Genomic DNA, 14,564 nt, shown 5'->3' with positions numbered 1-14,564 from the left:
CGCGATATGTTGAGAAACATCACTCACGATGTAGAATAAATATAATTAATCAGTTAATTATATTTAGTGAATTTTAGTATTCATGTAAATAATTAATAAAAGTTTATTATTATTTATTTCTACTACCGGCATAATATTGAACCTACAGGGTCACACCATAAAAGAATATTTTCTTTGATGAAATAATGAGAGAGAGAATTATTTTCTAAATAGTTAAGAAAAAGAAATAATGATTAAAATAGTTTTAATTATTATTAAAGCATTTTATGAAGATAAAATGTGGGGGTTAATATATATAAAGATATATTATAAAACCCTAGGAGAGCCCTATAAATAGAATGAGATGGATGGCTCATTCATTTTTTACACACAATTTTGGTTTTGTGAAAACCCTAGCCTCCATCTTCTTCCTCTCTCTCTCTCCCAAAAACTCCATTTTTATAAAAGCTCGGTTTTATAAAAGGTTCTTCGAAGAGGATCGTTCTTGGTGGATACTGGTAGAGTGCTTCACACACTGAGGAGCAACTGCTAGCACTCCAATTTTATAAAGCTTCTTTTCACGAGGTATGATTTCGATTCCTCAGTTTTTTCCCTTTTATACGTTTTTCTATATGTGCGGTATATGGTTTTTATGGAATAAATATTATTTCATGCTTCCGCTCATCCGTAAATTCCATCAAATGGTTGATCTTAAATTACAGCGTTCCTATTACCACTTCCACATTTTGAACTATATCTTTCTTAGATATAATGAAGGTCCTTACCTAAAAATTCCGATGCTCGTGATGGTCTTATGACACCTTGAAATTTTAGTTGTTTGGAGTAGTTCCTTAAAATACCTTATAGAATAGCCCATCATACCACACTTGTTACAAGTAAAATCCGGATCCACTCTTACACTTATACTCGTGCATTTCTCAGTAAAGTAATCCATTTTATTTTCTTCAACTTTATCTATATTTATTTTCTTCCCTAGATCACTTACTTTCTTCTTTTATAATCACAGCCTTATAAACCACTGCTCACATAAGTTTGAAGTTCAAATACAGCCATTCAGCTTCTAACCTGCTGCTTAATCCGATGCTTGAAGCTCTTGGCTCTTTCTACATCCTTAAAAGCCTATTTCTGACACAATTTATGTTAAATCAGTAATCTTGGGCTTATAACCGCTTTGCTTATATTTTCTTATTTTCAACTTCAAAGTTCTATCCCCAAGTGCTTCTTCATACAGTCTTGTGTATCCTTTACTAGAAACGGCTCCGTAAATCTCTACCATGTCATCTTACTTTCTCTTTCCATTTCTCTAACTGATTTCCTCTAGAAACCAACTTGAAAACTCTGTCTTTTGGTCTTCACCAACTTTAACCATGCCAAAAGTTTTATCTATTTACTTAAGCCAAACTCTGGCTTTGGTCAGTTCCACAGTTTCCTGAGCCTATGAGAATTTGGCATCTTATGAGGATATAAAACTTACCACTTACGGCTTGACGATGTTGTTATTGTTGTGTCAAAGCAGCAATTATTGTCAGACTGGTTAGAAAATTTGGGTTATGGTAGGGTCAGTTTGACTCCATACTTCCAGTGTTATAGGTTTGAGAAATTGGCTTGAGAGCGATATCCTCTTGACGAGTAAACAAGCAACTTACTAAGCAATATGCTACATGCTTAAGAAACCATGTAATTTCTATCCTTGTAAAAGGATTTAATTCTATCTTTTTAGTACAATAAAAAGATTTAACTCATGCAGCCTTATTACCCTATAAGTTGCTCGCTTTCCTCAAGGAAATAACAAGGTATGGTTTATTGGTAATAAAACAATTTTTGAATGTTAAGGTGGGTATATAAAAGTTGTATATGGAGGAGATAGTAAGGTGTTCAACGAATATGAAAAAAAGGGCGTACATCTGTAAAGGTAAAAGTTATGGTTCCAACACTTGAGTTCAAAAATAACAGGAGAAAAAACAGCAGTCCGACGATTAGTCAAAGGGGTAAAATAATGGGAAAAACAACCCCAACTGTCACAAGCTGCTAGACAACAACAAGGAAATTATCGAAATCAATGGTGACCTACACATCTGAAAAGATTAACTTAGAACCATCCGATACTGACGTAAAATATTATGTAAACAAGTTCTACTAACTGAGCTGAATACCACGCCAACAACTTCTCTTCCCAATAGCTTAATATCTCCTTTGTCGAGCAATTCTTAACACAGTCCACATCCTTCTTTCCAACTTCACCAGTCTCCCAGTCCTTTCCCAAGAAGTGTAAACAGATGATCCTTCCCGAAGGCGACCACATGCCATCTCTTCTAGACGTTCAATCCTAGATACCCACTCACTTTCAGAAATGTCTACCCGTTGCCTAGTCTCATTAGTCATCTGATCAACTAAGGATCTTAATTCTGAACCTTTGTCCAAACACCATTTCTCGGTCGCGTGATAGCTCCGCATAAATGCAGTAAGGAATTTGTGGAACTAGAATTGTCACAGGGGCCGAAACAGGTTCCATAGCTTGTAAGACAAGAGTCCCGGTAGTAGATCCGACCGGCTGCCACACAATTTCTTCCTCAAAATCAATCTCAGACTCGTACTCATGACTAGACGCTAAGGCTGAAGGGTCGGTAGGAGAAGTCCTATCCGATTCATCATCACTGATGCTGCTATCCAGCATCTGCGATAATATAGGTATGCAAGGTGAAACGAAAAAGGTTATCTTAATTTCTAACGCCATCGTATCGTAGAGATCTTAAAGTCGAGACTATATCCTACAATCCCAACCCAAACTCTATATAGTTTAAAACTTAATTCCTAACTTAACATTCCTACAACCCACCTAATCCTGACTTATTTCAGTGACCAAAACATGTAGCTCTGATACCAAACTGTGACACCCTCACAATCAGGGGCCTAGATTGTGGAGTCACCATGCTACAAATTACAATAATATAAAACAGAATCATAAACATAATGCCATGGCCCCTTGCACTGCTACAGGATCTAATACAGGTTAAGGTATGAAACAAGTTACATCTAACTACACAACATGATGCTATTACAATCTTTTCTAAATACGAAAGATAACTTCATATAGAAGCTGCCACTGATCTACCCTCTTTCTAGCTACCTGCGATGACATAGCGAATCTAACTGTGCGCGAAGGTCCAAAGTTAGCATTCTTCCTAGCTGACCTTCTAAATCCAACCATACTCGAGCTTAACTATAAAATTTAGATAACAAAGCAACGTGAGCTACAAAAGCTCAGCAAGTAACAATAACTTTAAAATAGTTAAGCTATCAGGGATCAATAGGTATCAAGGCCAACTATGATATTCAAATGGAAATCTAATATAAGGAATAAGGAAAGGAATTATAGAAGAAAAAAACTCCTTATCATCAGTTCAAAATTCAAGTTTTCTTTCAAAACTCTTCATAAAATTCTTTCTAACATTTTTTCAAAAACCTTTTCAAGCAAATATTTTCTAAGGAAATCTTTATTTCAAAACATATCTTTTGATTGGAGTTTTCCCACAACGTCATAGACAATACGGGTGATCAGCCACGTAATGCCTCCCATCAGGACCTAATCATCCTTCTGAGCTTCCATGTATATAGGGTCCCCTAAGACTAGTTCCAAAACTAGTCAGCTAGACTTATTGCCATTGCTAGCGCAACACAACCTGGACCGGCGTCACTCGGCCACTTACGCCTCCAATCTATAGGAATCCGTAGAAAACATTTTTGACGGAATTCCTATATCATTTATAAAAATATCTTTCAATTTTAAGCTTTACCAACCTTTTGATGAAATAAGACCTTATTGGAAAGTCTGAAATCATATTTAAGTTCATTTTTGAAACTCAGGGATATCATGACAAACATAGGTATTATCAACAATGAACCAAAAGGTTCTCATAATGAATGAAATTGTGATCATTTGAAAATATAAAGGAAACAGGCTTATTTATCAATGGCTGAGATATGGTATTCAAAATTTAAATCAACAGGCAGGAATATAAGTAAAAGAGAGAGAGAGAGAGAGAGAGAGAGAGCAGTTGAGGTTTCGTTACTTGCCTCTCAAAAGTATCACACTATCACAGTTCTGCCTAACCACAATCTTCACTGGATCTTAGCTTTAACTTTTTCCTTTCCTATGTTTGCGTACTCACTCTTTAACTCTACACGAGTAAGAACTCTATTTCAGAATCATTCCAAATACAGTTCGACGTTCACTTTAAACGTCTACCTTAACTACCCCTTTCGTGATACCTACATTATACTTATATATGTACTATTATTTCATACATATATATATATATAGCACACATATCATAAACATGTCACATAGCACATAACACATATTGCACATATGGTCACTATCCGATCTTCAATTTCAAACTTAGGAAATAATTCCTTATTTGAAACAAAATTTTAAATTTAAAACTCTCTTGCAAATTATTTGATCATGTTTAGAAAATAAACTTTAAGTTTAAAAGAATTTGAAATCCATATTATAGTTTGACGAATTAATTGTAAGTCAAACTAAGTTGATTCGAATAACTGATCGTCATTTGATAACTTAATTCGACTAGCAACTAACCTAGTGAAACTATAATAGTATTTAAGCATCTTGAAAATGTAATCGCTTTTCGAAGATAGTCTAGTTACTCGACAAGTGAAACTACATTGGATAGCTAGCCAAACTACGTTAGATCTTTAAAAGATTTTAACGAAATTTCGGCAGCATATCCTCTATATTTCCAACATACCAGTCGACCATTGTCGACACCCAAACACAAGCAATCAGCCTCATATACAATCACAATACTATATTATGGTAGTATAATACTACTATACAAACTTCATCACAAACATACCATTCAACTTACTTGTTCTTTATACTATTTCAAAAATAAACAAGTAAATAATAAACCATTCTATAAAAACTAAGTACATTGACTTATAAATACTTTACACAACTAGTACATTATTATGGATACTAGTTTACAATCAAAACAGACCAAATAGCCAAACACATTTAACAACCAAGGACATAAACCAATTTCAATAAGGCACATACTAGCACACACCATCACACAAACACACATATTCTATCGTATTTACCATATTAAAGCTAGATACAAGATTACTCATCAAAATGTCTTATACATAGACTCTTAAGAGTTTAAAGTATAACCTGACCATCTCGAAAGAATGCCAATTTACTCTGTTATATTAAAGTCAAATGAAAAATTATAAAACATGAAAGTTGTAGATACTTCTGAGATCTTTCCAAGAGGTTAAGGCTCATTAAAAATGGATAAATAACGAATTCGAAAATTGGATAAATGTGGGTTGCCTGAACAGAGTCAGGCCCTGATCGCAGAAGTAATTTGACATTTAAGACTCCTAAGTCCCAGAATATGACTCTGAGTTGTGAACACAAAATGTAGAGTTTGAAAAGATCTTTTCAGAATGGTATTCTGCAAAATTTTCTGATAGATATTTAATTTACTATAAATTTTCAAAGTCTGCCTCTCAGTTTTGAAAATTTTCTGGCAGGTTACAAAAACTGCAGAAATCACCTCCTTATAAGCAGAATTTCGAAAAACTTAAAGAATCAAAGTTGTAGAGAATTGAATTATCTTTTTAGAGACTCTGGAATCATAACATTCCGACCTGTAATGAATTTTATACGAATTTAGCAAGAAAACAGAACCTAATACTTTGAAATTAAACCTTATATCTTTATAACTATATTAACAATCAATTTCACACAGAAAAGCCATTTAAACACATATTTCTCTCAGCAACAAAAAAATAATGACATGCATATATCAAAACTAATATACATCAAGATATCTTAGCATGCATTACTAATTTATTGTCATAATTATGTTTAGAACTTAAATTCATAAAAGAACACTACATGCAAAGGAGATTAATTACATACAACACTTTTTAAACAATTAGATTCATTTAAACACTCTTGTCACCATTAACTACATCACATAAGTCAAGAAATCCATTCTCTCATATATACATATACACAAGCCGCATATATATATACTTCCATGATACAAAACTTTAGTACTTTAAACCACTAAATTAACAACTATTTTCACCAAGAAACACCATATACATACACATTCTTCATATATACATACACCCGCATGTATACAACACACATAAACACCAATTTCCAACATACAACTATAATCCATGACATGCAATTCGAATTAACTAACACTAACACTCTATTACTCAATAAACTCAAGTGAAATCACATGAAACTCTAGTTTCTCCCTCAACAACACCAAACTAAAATATACACACACCTATACATACACACGGATACCAGCATGCAAAGTACAAGTTTAATGTAAAAGAAGAGAAAAGATTAGATCCTTACCTAGCAACAAAGGAAGAAGAAAAAGTTGTGTGCTTGTGTGTGTGGTTTTTGGCTGGTGGAAAAGAAAACCGAGAGGAAGAGATGGGGGAGGATGATGTCTCGGGTAAAATAAGAAAAGAAAGAGGGAGGCTGATGTTTTATTTAATAAAACAGGGGGATTTTGGTAATTTCACATATAAAAGTTTTTGTTTTAATAGTTTTCTTTTGATAAATGAATGCAAAAACGTTTGTTTAATAAAATACAAAATGTTCTGAAAGTTCTGAAAGTTATAAATTTTATATTTTTAAAATGTAGAGCACGAAATTAGCTTCGCGTGCATATTTTTAAAATATATATTTGATGCACGCTTAATTTTGTATGAATTTTACAAGTTTGACTACGAAAAGTGCAAAAACAATAATAATTCGAATTAAAAATAGGAAATAGCCCAAAATACTCACTTTCACATTATTATAAAGTTTTTAATACCAAAATAATGATTGTAGAACAATAATAAAAGTTTTATTGTTTTCCAACTATTTTTCAGAAATTTAAATAAACATTTATTCACACTTTATTTTTCAATATTCACTTAAAATTTCATAAATAAATTTCCAAGCACTCTAATAATCACATAAATAAATTTCAAACATACTAATAATCACTTAAACCACACTTTAGCATATAAATATCACATATTTTATTTTTCTAACTAACTTCTCATATTTCCATAATTCCCACTTTTCCACTTTTCAATTTCCACTTTAACATTTCACTTTCACATTTAAATTTCCGTCTTTAAATTTTATAATGCTATTATAGCATCAATAAATCCACAATTCACTATATCACAATTCCTCTAAAATACATCAGACTGGAATAAATATATTATTATATATATTTATTCTCTACTTTCACATAAATAGCACATAAACAAATAATCATTATATTAAAATTTTACGGTTGTTACACTACTCTACGTCTTATATCGATATCCTTGATAAAACATATATGATTCTAGAATCTCTTTTCATCATTCTAATGGCTTCTTAATAATTCTATTGGTCCTATTATAAGACCTCAATCCAACATTCCAATCTTGACTTACTCACAGGTACTACACTTGATATTCCAATAACGAACTCTATATGAGGTTGTACGTTATTCTCTTATTTAGATATAACTCTCAACACTATCGTTTCTAAGTACTATAACTTAATAGTATGATACCATTTCTGTAACACCCCCAAATCCGGGGTCAGGGATCTGAGTCGTTACGCTACCGTCCAAACATATATTACCTGCATTAACTCAACAGTCCAATAATACAACACCAAATGACCCCAATCTCTTACACAAACAAGTTACAGCCTTAGAAATGATTCTCAAAAGTAGCATTAGTTATTACAAACCAAATATACCAATCAGGATCTTATACTATAAAACACAACATCTACTTGAAATTCTATTTATAATAACACTTATACATAAGTCTTTCCAACACTAGCTACACTTACGCCACTTACTTCTGCATTAACCATTCTAATCTGGCTATCTTAGGGTTGAATCTTCCGCTTTCGTTCCTCGTGGTATAGAATAACTGACTATATTCTCCGGTTACTGAAAGGGTTAATAAAATGAAGCAAGGGTGAGCACAATAATGCTCAGCAAGTATCCCACCATAGATTAAATATTTATCCACATATAAAGTTTGAAATTCAATAATATTTGTTGGTATAATAACCAAAACCTTTAAGGCATATCATTGATTTCAAAATACCATAAGGTTCAAAATACTATATAAGGGATAGTAACATTCCCCAATTTCTGAGAATAACATACAGTTCAAAATACTGTATAAAAAGGAGCAATAAAGCCCAAAATAATATATAACTGATCAACAATATATATGATCCTTTTTATAATATTCTTGAAAACCCTTTGTTATGCGTAATATAAACAAGTCCCGATATATTTCAAAATATGAAGTTACAAGTTACTTCAACAAATATCTCTTCGTAATCACTGAAAATCTCCGGTATGCAAGTATAAACAGTTTTAAAATATAAACTGTATAATATAACGTTATAAGGTACAAATGAAATCTCAACATATGTAACATAAAGAAATGTTACAAGATAATCCGACTATATTCTTTTTGGTGAAAACCACTGAGAACCTTTGTTATGTTATAAATAATTAAAGTCTCAGAATATCTTTTAAAAGATGTAGTTACAAGATACTTCATTTCAAAATATCATTTTGAATGCTTGACCTTATCAACACTCACCGATCACTCAGCCGTAACTCTCTCATTGGGGTGCTCTCGATGATGTTGCAGAATATATCCAATCTGGATGATGAACTACTTTTTAGAGTTTCACCAGCGCTCAGGATGTATCTGTAGAGGAGAACAGTCAGATTTATTTGTCGACCGAACGCTGGACTCCTAGGGAATGAACCGTCTTTCCAGAACTTCCTGGTCATTTGGGCCTAATAAATAATGTTGGGTTGGCGCTACTCGGCCTCTTACACTAACTCCTAATTCGATTAAAATCCATGACTCTGAAACGTAAAGTTCGCCTCCCTTTCCCCATGAAGAAACTTGTTAATAAAACTCCACAAACAATTTGTATCTAGTTGTAAAGGGGAAGCTCACCAATATTTCCCAAGAGATGTTTTTTAATGGATTAACTTGTTCCATGACCTTACTTCCCGAATATTGGGTAAGTAATAAACTCTTATTTCTTTATCTTCTTAACAACTTCATTGTGAATATAAAACTGATCATAGAGCAGGATCCCCCATATTTTTAGTGAATATTTAAATCTCCTTCATAAAGAAAGATTTAAAATTGTGAACAGAGTTTAGGATCCTCTCTATACTTTTAAAATAATCTTGATAAAGTTTGAAAATATTCTTCGAAAATATTGAAGGCCAAAGATGATTTAAATATGTAAATCATTTTCAAAAATATTAAATGAATATTTAAATATTATTCTTTAAATAATTCTGGAATAAAGAATAATTTTAAATAAAAATAATTGGAGTTAAAAGTCCTAAAATAAATATACAACACTAATATTCATTTAATAAATAATATAAATATTCATAAGTAAAATCTTTATTCAAATAATCAAAATAATATTCATTAATAATAATTGATCGTAATTAAAATCTTAATTGAATATTTGAAATAATATTCACTTATAATTTATACTATTAAATAACTTTATTCGATTATTAGTTATTGAAAATCATATGTAACATACTCGGGAACATTGTCTCCCAGTTCAAAGTAAAATATTCAAATCGTATGCCTTATACTAAGGGTATTCGTAAAACACAACTTATCACTAGCATATGTATCATATAGCTCGTAAGCGCAACGTTAAACAATCGTGTTTCAATATAGAAATATCATGATTTAAAAACATGTATGTATCTATATCGCAAGATCATGTTTTCAAACATACATGCATTTATGTCGCTATCAGGGAAGTCTTTCTCAAGTAGGAAGCAATATTATATTTTCCATTTGTAATCATCACAACAATTGTAATTAGGGTTCAAAAACTTGCTTCATAAATATACATTATTCTTTGATAAGAAGATATAATTTTTAAGAAACTTGCATAAACAACAATAGTATGTTTTATTATGTAAAACATAGGGTTAGGAAACTTTCCTAGAGTGCAACTATATAGTTTCGAGGGTTCTCACAGTCTTTAATGTCCTTAGAGCTCCACTTGCTCCGAATGGTTCTATCAACTGTTATTATAATCTAACATAGCTTAAATAGCTAATATACAACTAAGAAACATAATCAAATCCATTAAATCATAGCCAATACCTCGATACTAATCCACAAACCTATATCTAGTCCAGTAAAGACAAGTACAACTTATACTTAATCCATGGTCTTTACTCTTAGTCTCTACACTAATAAGTAGTCATGATAATTCTCAACAGTTTTCATATTTTAATCAATTTGAAACTAACATTTTATCTTGGTCAGAACGGATGATCAAAGTAATGCCTCTAGAGTTGATTTTCCTCAGAGTTACTATTACACGACTCGTACTCTAACAATTTTAATAAATCAAAGAATTCATATTTAAATATGAAACCACTTCAAAAATCTTCTTGGGTGTTTGTAATATTTATCATAAAAGATTTGTTTCAAAAATAAGAGTTTAACTCGATGAAAAGCATTTTAAAAATTGAGTCTCCTACGGAGTTTTACTATTTGTGCCGCTTCTACTAAAACTTCATTTCTCCCAAACCGTGAAACCAATAGATGCATTGTTTTCGCATGCATGATCTAGACAAAATTTAAAACAAAATGTTTAAAATGATTATTTTGGTTCAGGGGTGAAAAATCCCAAAGGGATAATTTCAAGCAGTAGGATTTTCGATAAAAGGGTCGTCACATAATTTTGGTTCCAACATTTTTGTAAAAATGAAAAATCATTGTTTTGACACAAAATATTTTGGAGGATCTTCCTAACTATCGTTAGCATGATATACCAAAGTTTCACATTTTTAAAAGTCTCTTAAGGGGTTCAAAAACAGCCTCCGGTTTCATACAATGCATAATTTGGTTTCGCTAAACGTCGTTTACTAAAATGGACCTTTCTCCTAAACCGTAAATCATGAAATAACTAACCATTGCAGTGGTGATATTCATCATTGAAAGGAATATGTCCTAAGTCTAATCATGTATGAGGATTTAGGAATAATTTTTATGTAATCTATTTTGATTTCATTGTAATTAATAAAAGACTTGTTTTGTTTTTATTACGGGCTTTATCTATTTAAGTGTTTAAATAAGATATACCATAGTTTAGAGTAAAGCTTTTTATGGATTATGATGAGATCATAATAGTGAGACCTAAAAAGATGATAACTCTAAACTTAAATAGTTCCTGGTCATAGGATTACTAACTGGTAATTAATAATCCGCAGAGATCGGTACATACTATGCTTGCTTCATTATGAAGGATGTCTATTCTCATAGACATTTGTGTGGTGACACTATAGCTAGTATGTAGGTGATTATTATAGAATAAGTTCACTGAACATGACTCGCACAGCTGAAGAACTGATGGAGTTCACTCACGTGTCAGCAGTTGTTCACATAGTGATAGTTGTACAAGTATCCTTAGACTTGAGGTCATCATAGTCATCTTGTGTACACTGAACTATGCTTTGGTTTAGTTCTTAGTCTCCAGGGACAATTATTAGGGCTCTACTGGGTATAGAAATTTGTACACGAAGATAGTGTATGATCAATAAAGGATCTACCCCTTCCAGTGAAGGAAGCGAATGTTCAAGGCTGATCCACTTATGCTAGTTCAGGAATCTCTGGCCAGAGTGAATGAAATTAGAAAGGAGTTTCTAATTTGCATAGAACTAAGCATAGTAAATGGTAATCAAGTGATTAAATTAGATAGGCTTGACACGAGATCCATGCCTTGTATTTAATCGGGACATTGTAGGGTAGAAGGAGTTTATTGTACGGTAACTATTCACTGAATAGGTTCTTGGTATTCTAAGCAGTGAATTCATATTATCCGGATAGTCGCGATATGTTGAGAAGTATCCCTCACGATGTAGAATAAATATGATTAATTAATTAATCATATTTAATAAATTAGAGAATTTATATAAATAATGATAAAATAGTTTTATTATTATTTATTTCTACTACCGGCTTAATATTGAACCTACAGGATCACACCATAAAAAGAGAATGATTTAATGGTGGAGGAATTGATTAATAATGGCTAATAATTATTTATTTGTGAAATAAATAATTGGCAAATTTAATAATTGATTAAATGAGATTTAATTGATTATAAATTAATTAAGAAAAGTTCTTAATATTATTAATTAAGGATTTAAGTTTTGGAAATTAAATCAAGAGAGAGAATTATTTCTAAAGTGTTTAGAAAAAGGATTAATAATTAAAAGGTGTTTTAATTATTAATGAGAATAATAAATGGGATAATAATAATATTATTTATGGGAAAATTTCAGCTAAAAATTTTGCCTATAAATATACTATTATAGACCCTATTTTTATTCTAACCCGAGAACCCAAAAACCCAAAACGTTTGGAAAACCCAATTCTCTCCACCTCCTTCCTCCTCCTTAACATCGTTTTCTTGGTGGATACCGGTGGAGTGCTTCACACTTGAGGAGCAACTGCTAAGGATCTCTGATCGTTGTCTCCGAATTATTTTAAAGGTTAGATTCGATCCCTATGTTTTTACCACGATTTATATGCTATTATTTGGATTTTATATGTGTAAAAAGTGTTTTGTCATGCCCAATGCGATTAAAAATCCAACAATCATCTGGCTTTTTGAGTCCTAATGTTACCCACAAAATAAGGGATTGAAGAATCGGACATTATAACTTTATGTTTACTAAGATTCCAAGATTTTCAACCTTTGACATTTATTCAATAATCAACCCAAACATCATCAACTCTAGTTTATCTTCAAAACTATCTGAAAAACATCATCCAATACTCAAATTTTATCAATTCAAGGTTTCCACCATTAAAACATGTTAGGAAATGAATAACACACAGAGGGGGGTGAATGCGTTTTACTATTTTAAAGCTTTTCTTGAATCTGTTATGGTTGAACAAAGTAAATTAAATCTTATAGTGAAAGTGTGTTCATGCAGAAATTAAACTTGCAAGAATAAAGAACATAGATCTTCAAAACTCACTTAATTTTATTTTAAAATTAAGAATGTTTTGCTACAAAATTTCTAGGCTCTTTGTTGATTAAGAGCTTAGCTTCTTCTTAAGAGAGTTACAAGATTTTCTTTCTAAACATGTTACTTCTGACTAAAGGACCAGTGTTAACTTTATAATCCAGTTAACTACTGGTTTACACAGTGTACAATAAGATATGCTATTAGCTTTAGTAAACAGTCACTTGTCATTTCCATTTATAGAAAAGTATATCTTCTATTTATGGCTTAGCATATATTAGCATCATGTGTTTACTTTGATCTTCCTTCGTCAGTTAATCTTCACCATTGATCTTGCACATCATTCAAGCTGCTTTTTGTAGACTTGTCAATCCAGCTATTTGGATTGTTTGTTGATTGTTAATTTTGGATATTGAACTGATCTACAATTTTGTACTTTGATATTTTACCTCGAGATCTCCATTTGGTCTATAGAGAACTTGACAACTCGATAAGTATATTGGCTTATCGAGATCTCTGATACTCCATAGTAAATTTGACTTATAGAGGTCTTTGAGATCTCGAATGAGACTTTGTCTTGTCGAGATCTCTCAGCTTCATGTCTTCACTTTGACTTGTCGACAACTTAGAGTTCTCTAGTGAATTTTGACTTATCGATATCTATGAATTCTCTAGTGGACTTTGACTTATCGATAACTCAGAGTTCTCTAATGAATGTAGACTTGTCGATAACTCTGAGTTATCTAGTGAAGAAATGACTTGTCGATATCTCCAAACTTCATGTCTTCAATTGACTTGTCGATATCTCTCTGAGTTCTCTAGTAGCTTTCCTGACTTCTCGATAAGTCATTTGGAGTTCTCGAATGACTTCTCTATAACACTAAATCTGTGACTTGTAGAGATCTTAACTTAAAGTATTTTTATCTAAACAGATTTATTCAACTCCAAGCTTCTTCAAAATTCTTCTGAGGCGTGATCATCTTGATCTTCTTCCAGATAGAATCCTTAGGCTTGATATTGTTTAAGGAAAAAGACTCCAGTCTGCTCCTTTGCATTTTTACAGACTTTAAAATGTTACAAGTACAAAATACAAATTAAGATAACAATACAACTTACTTAGGGTTGACAAAGTGTCTTAGTCTTATTAAGGTATAGGCATGTCTTGCACAACAATCTCCCCCAATTTGTGAGAAGATTGCTTTACACAAATTCATGCCTGTTAACAAGACTAACCCCAAGTTTTGAAATGATGGAAAATAAAATTAATACACAAATCTTGATAGAATTACAACTTTTGTACAACATAAGATTTACAAAGTTCAATGGTTACAAGTATCTAGTAAAGACAGTTTTTGTATCTGCTTCTTCCCTAAGAACATCCTTCAAGTGATCAAGAATTTCCAATTCTTCTATAATAGGTGTTCCACTTAGAGCTTCTAA

Source organism: Apium graveolens, chromosome 8, assembly GCF_009905375.1.
Source record: "Apium graveolens cultivar Ventura chromosome 8, ASM990537v1, whole genome shotgun sequence".
In the NCBI taxonomy this organism is placed as follows: domain Eukaryota; kingdom Viridiplantae; phylum Streptophyta; class Magnoliopsida; order Apiales; family Apiaceae; genus Apium; species Apium graveolens.
The sequence above is the reverse complement of the archived record's forward strand: the minus strand, read 5'-3'. Positions refer to the sequence as shown.